Here is a 6605-nt window from a genome sequence, read left to right on the forward strand (position 1 = left end):
ACTAATCAGCTACATTCTGCATCTTTCCACAGGACACATAGGAACTTCTGGATCCTTTGGGATCTTAGCACTATATCTGGCTATTTGGTGTATTCATTTTGCAGATTTCACTGTGGGGTGGTTGTCTCATTTCAATGTGGCAACCTCTAGAGCCCATTCCTTGCCCTGCACTACCCTGCTTAAGGACATCTAAGCTTCCTACCAAATCCAGAGCTTCCATTTTTGGAGGAGGAGCAGGAAAAAGGTAAAGGAGATATTTTAAACTAAAAGAGAATATTCTATTTTTATTTCTAAAATTATTTATTTATTTATTTAAGAGAGAGTGCACATGGTGGGGAGTGGTGGAGGGAGAGGGAAAGAGAAGCTCAAGCAGCCTCTGCACTGAGTGTGGAACCCAGTGCAGAGCTTGATCCCATGACCCTGAGATCAGACCTGAGCCGAAATCAAGAATTGGATGCTTAACTGACTGTGCCACCCAGGTGCCCTGACAGAATATTTTAAATCAGAAGAGTATAGACTACTTTAAATTGGCTACTTTATCCTCTTCTTGTACTGCTCACTGGGATGTGTACCCAGGAGCAACATGGGCTTAGTTATGGAAAATAAAATAAACCTGTTGTTTTTTCACATCTCATTGGTAATTATTAAATTTTTAAGCTCACTACATTTGAAGTATTTTGAGATGTATTCTTATCTGTTGTAAATCTTGTTGCCCAAAAGGTGTTCCATTCAGGCTCAAGTCAGATTCTATGTAGAACAAAGGAGTGAAGGAGCTTGAAGTTTCATAGCTGACTTTTTTGGTCTTTGGTGAAACACTAGTATAATGGCCAGAATTTATTAACTGTGTGAAGAGATTTCTAAAGAAACACATCTCTTTATATATCAAAAGCTAAGTTTAGAGCCCTGAATAGTGTAAGTGTAAGATGGAGAAAATGCCTTGGCTGCATAATCAATTAAGAGTCCTACTCTTGGCTTTGGTCAGGTCGTGATCTCAGGGTCCTGAGATCAAGCCCTGTCAGGCTCTGTGCTCAGCGTGGAGTCAGCTTAAAACTCTCACTCTTGATCCCTCTGCCTCTCCCCACTGTGCTCGCTCGCTCGCTCTCTCTCTCAAGTAAATAAATAAATCTCAAAAAAAAAAGTGACATTTTGCAATTTCTGTATAAAATGTCTACATGTATATTCACTGGACTTCTGTATATTGATTTTTTTCTAGTTCTAGAAAATCTCAGGTATTATCTTTTCAAATATTTGTATAAAACAAATCAGATAAAAAATCTTTTAAAGCAGCTAGAGAAAAGAGATTACCTAAAGCAGTTAGGTTTATAGATCTCAGTAGGAACAATAGAAAGGAGAAAACAGACGATTGATATCTACAAGGTGATGAAAAATATGGCAGCCAACCTAGAATGCTCTACAAAATGAAAGAATCCTTTGGATATAAGAAAAAGTACATAGAAATGTTTAGATAAACAGAAACTGACTTAATCACATAAAAGGGAATTCTAATGGATATTCCTGAGATTGAAGGAAAAAGACCCTGGATGTATGTTAGAGGTATAGAAAGAAATGAAGAACAACGAAAGAGGTCAATTTAAATGAACACTGTATAAAACAATAATAAAACTTTTGTGGTGTTTAGGATTTAGTTAGATAGAGAAATAAAATACATGACAGCATTAAACTTGTACGTTGGAATGACAGTAAATGTAGTAAAGGATTCTCAGGCCTTTGTATTGTCCTGGAAATTAAAGTTATTGATTTTCAGACTTTGGTGAGTGAAGGGTGCATGTTATAATGTCTAGTTTTAACTATTAAAAAATACAGAAACACAGAGAGCCTGCTTCTCCCTCTGCTCCTCACCCTGCTCGTGTTCTCTCTTTCTCGCTGTCCTCTCTCTCTCTCAAATAAATAAAAATCTTAAAGAAAATATAGAAACAATATATAATTTACAATTTAATAGATAGAATGATAAAAAGTGGTAAATATGTTCAAAAGAAGGCTACACTGTTCTCCTGAACCTCGTGGTACCCTTATATTTTTATCATGAACACATACCAATATTCCTTGATCACTTACGGAAAAAGAAGGAGGTGTTACCTTAGAGTGAAGAAAAAATGTCTTCAAACAGGATTGAGGAGAACACTAATTCTACACACAATTTGGGGGTTACTGGGATATGAGAAACACCATTTGAGAAGGATTCAAGAGAAGGGTGAAGGATTCAAGAGAAGAAATGTCCATGAGGAATATTAACTGTTGGTAACATAAAAAAATTTCCATGGCATGGAGGTTTCTGAGGGCACAGATGAAAGGTTTGGGAGAAAGGATGGCAGTGAGAATTGGATCAGCAGGAGGAAGCTCTGAGCAGTAGAGGAGGGCATAGATCGCCAGAGGCGCTTCCTAGGCAGAGAACAAGCATAACAGGGTCGGTGGCATACTGAATTTAGCTCCCTGAAAGATTGTCTAGTGAACTGGTCTCGTAAATCCCTTGGTAAATGTTAAGGCCCGTCAGAAGCCTCAGCCAAGTATTGGGTGATTGGGCTTCTGAGAGAGTTCTGAAAAATGGCCTTTAAACAATCTTGTTGGTCCCCATGACTCGCGCTGTAGAAATGGCACCAACCATTTGGGCTTCAGGTGACTTCGATTATGTATCTGACTTGAAAGTTTGCAAAATTGTACTTATTTTCTTAAAATAATGTGTCTGTTAACAAATTGAATTTACCCTTCCTCAGATGCTAGGTAGTTTTTGGCCACATAACCATTCAAAAACTCAAAGTCATCTTTCCAAAAAGAACAGAGGAGTCCAATAAACAGCCAGTTGAGTTATGTGGCTCTAGAGAGCTATGTAAATCAGTGTAGAATCCTAAGTCTGTTTGGCATACGTAGTAGTTTCTTATCATCTCTTCCTCCCTTTTGAAATTCTGGTTTGCGCTCTGTTTCAGCAATGATGGACTTACCTTGGTTTCCCACAAGTCATCTCATAACTCAGTGTTTTAATAAATTCATCAACAAAGCTCATTTTAGAAATTACATATTCTATCCAATATATATTCTGTATTCTATCAGTCAAAAAGTATACCATGAACTTCACTCCTTTGGGGTTCGAGTCTTTGGAATAAATGGCGAGACTCTCAGGTAGTTAAGGAAAACAAAGGGCATACTCCTGTGGTCATAAAATGAATTGGATGTGGCTGGGGTTTTGTCTTGGAAGTGACAGCTGTTGATTCAATGATTAATCATTATATCCAACTCTGCAGTGGAAGCTAATGAAGCATTTTAATGGTTTTAAATTCTTATTCTAAAATAAAAACACTTGATTTGAACTTGAGAATCATAAACTGTTTGGAGAACATCTGGTAAAATGTCAAGGGTTTTTTCTTCTGTTGTATCTTCTAAGTGGAAATGGAGCTGAGAGGTCGTGCATGGAAAGAACATAGATCATACCACTCCTTGAAAAGCTAACTACTCTTTCCCAATGTATTTTTTATTTTCTGCTTTCTGTGAGTCTTAAAATAGAGGCTTCCAAAGGTAAAAAACATGGGACAGTGAAAGGATTTATCTCATATTGGGGAAAAAGTTATGTGTGAGTAGAAGGAACTTATAAATGTGTGTGTACACATACATTTGTAGTCTTCGGAAAGGCTCAGGAAATTAACCTAATATCACTGTCTAGACCAGTGGAGGAGCAAGCAAACAGGCATGCAGCTGTTTCTCTGCAAAGCGGAGCCTCGTAAGGAGGAGATGTCACCATTGGATGGCAAGTGTTCAAGACCCCTCAGGTAGTTTATTTCATTGTTTGAGCCGCTTCTCCAGCTCTGTGTTGGTCTAGCTTGAGCTTGAATTATTTTCTTCCCTTTTAAACATTTAAAAACATTTTTTGTATTAAAAACATTTTTAAAAAGTAAAAACATTTTTATATTAAAAGTAATAATGCTTACGGGGTAGAAAATTTAAAAAGTACACAAAAATATAAAATATATTATAATGGGACAATTATACCCAGTTATAGCTTTCCTAACATTTGGAGTGTTCTTACATTAAAAAAAAATCTCATGTACATTACAAACACACACACACACACCCCCCCCATAAGAGTATATTGGAGATTCTCAGTCCTGGCTGCACATCAGAAATCATTAGTTTGCATTATGTAAGAAAGAAGAATTCAGACTCCTGTCATTTAAATAATGCTTACAGAATAATTGTTATTCCTACCTCAAAAGATTAATAGTATACACTTACTTTCAAGTTAAATTAAGTTTTAGAGAGGGTATATATGTGAATATGCATGTATAAAGTTGTTTATGAAAAATGTGTATAGGTTCTTATTTTGATTTTTCACTTAATAAGTATTTCCATGTCATCAAAATGATAATCTTAATAATCATTACCCATAATGGCCACAAAAATTCCATCCTATGAAAACACCAAAAATTCCTTATTATTTTTTATTTATTCTCTTATCATTGAACATTAACATTATTTCCAATAAATACACAATGATGAGCATCATGAGCTAAATCTGTATACATATATCTGATTATTTCCTTAGGATAGTTTCCCTAGATGTGGATCCAAAGAAGGAAGGGGCAACATTTGGACCAAGAAAACACGGGGGCGGGGTGATTGCCCTGTTATGCATCCTGTGCATCTGACTCTTGATTTTGGCTCAGGTCATGATCTCAGGGTCGTGTTCCACATCAGTGCAGAGTCTGCTTATCCCTCTCCCTCTGCTCCTCCCCTAGTCTTGCACTCACATGCACGTTCTCTCTCTCTCAGATAAATAAATAAATCTTTTAAAAAAAGAGAGAGATATAAAAAAACATGTGGGGTGCCTGGGTCGCTCAGTTGGTTGAGTGTCCAACTCTGAATTTCGACTGAGATCATGATCTCAGGGTTGCGGGATGGAGCCTTGCCTTGGGCTTGGTGCTAGGGGTTAAGTCTGCTTGGGATTCTCTCTATTTCTCTCTCCCTTCTCTGCCCTCCCCCACTCTTGTGTGCGTGCGCTCGCTCTCTCTAAAAGAAAAAAAAGAACAAGAAAAGGAGAAGAAAGGAAAAGAAAACATGTTTTCCTGGGCACCTGGCTGGCTCAGTTGGTAGAGCATGCATCTTGTGGTCTCGGAGTTGTTAGTTTGAGCCCATATTGGGTGTAGAGATTACTTAAAAATAAAATCTTTAAATAAATTTAAAAAAAAAAGCGTTCCTAGGAACCCCACAGCAGATTTCCACTTATATCTCATTGGACAGACAGTGTCAAATGGACATTCCTGAGTAGAAGGTCAAATGGGAGATGATGGGTGAGCCAACAAATGGTGTCCATCCTTACTTACTGCTATACAATTTTTCTACACATTATTTGTCCTTTTTTTGATGGTCGCACTAAGGTTTCTTAAGCTGTGCCTCAGTATGTATGGGTGCTGGAGCTTGCCCATGGTGCTTTTGATATGTAAAGCACAGAGGTTCTGCCAATTCTTCTAGAGCAATGACATCAGGAAATTGACGGCTAATTGGATGTTGTATACAAGCTCATCATCTGTCATCTTCATGTGGCTGAGGGACCACTGCCAGAACTAGCACCTTCTTCATCTGGAACTTGATCGTGGTATTCACTTCATTGACTTTGACCATCATGTTCTCATTGTGGGTTAGCAATGAAGGAAACTTGCTAGCCTTATTCAGGCCTGGGCCTGGATTCATGGGATCTCTTTGATCAAAAATGCTAAAGCCAAAAATGCATCATACTTTTTGACCAGCTTATTCTTGTTGAGTTCCTTTAGCACCTGAGTGTCCATGTGGGGGATATTCTTGTGGAAACAGCCTGGCATCCTCAAAGTGCTTCTGGTCTCCCTGGACACACATGGAGAACTTGGGGAGGGGAGTGAACTTAAGCCTGATGGTGGCCAAGAAATGTTTGTCCTTGTGAGGGTCATACTTCTTCAGGCTGATTTGCAGCTCCACTGTCTCTAAAACTTCTAGTGCTTTTGCTGGTTCCCAAGTAGGATTTCCTATACAGTCTCATAGCCCTCTTACTCTTTTTCGTGTGACACAGTCATCTCCTCCCCAAGGTTTTCTTTTGGGGAGGGGGCAGAGGGAGAGGGTGAGAGAGAATCTTAAGCAGGCTCCACACCCAGCATGGAACCCGATGTGGGGCTTGAGCCCACAACCCTGGAGCTGAAATCAAGAATTGGGCACTTAGCTGACTGAGCCACCCAGGTGCCCCGTCTCTTCCCTAAGTCTTAACAACCCTGAAGTCACATACAATTACTCCTTCCAGCTTGAAAACTTTGATCTCTGAGTGATAATTCTGTCTGGTCCAGATGTGGTTTAATTCATTAAATCTGGAGTCCAGCCCAAGTTTTTATTTCTTTATTTTTTTATTTTTAAATTTTTTTAGAGATTTAATTATTTGCCAGAGAGAGAGAGAGAACAGTCAAGCAGAGGCATTAGCAGACAGAAGAAGAAGCAGGCAAAGGGAGAAGTAGGCTCCCTTTCTGAGCAAGGAGCCCAATGCAGGACTTGATTCCAAACCCTGGGATCATGACCCCTGCAAAAGGCAGACACTTAACCAACTGAGCCACCCAGGTGTACCCCAGGTTTCTATTTCT

The 6605-nt window shown here is 38.8% G+C and overlaps 1 pseudogene; it reads right to left on the minus strand.

Annotated features, from left to right (window-relative positions):
* Nucleotides 1-5345: 5345 nt before the first annotated feature.
* LOC100469341 overlaps nucleotides 5346-6605 on the minus strand; it is a 39582-nt pseudogene continuing 38322 nt past the window's right edge.

Source organism: Ailuropoda melanoleuca, chromosome 8 (assembly GCF_002007445.2).
Source record: "Ailuropoda melanoleuca isolate Jingjing chromosome 8, ASM200744v2, whole genome shotgun sequence".
Classification (NCBI taxonomy): Eukaryota; Metazoa; Chordata; class Mammalia; order Carnivora; family Ursidae; genus Ailuropoda; species Ailuropoda melanoleuca.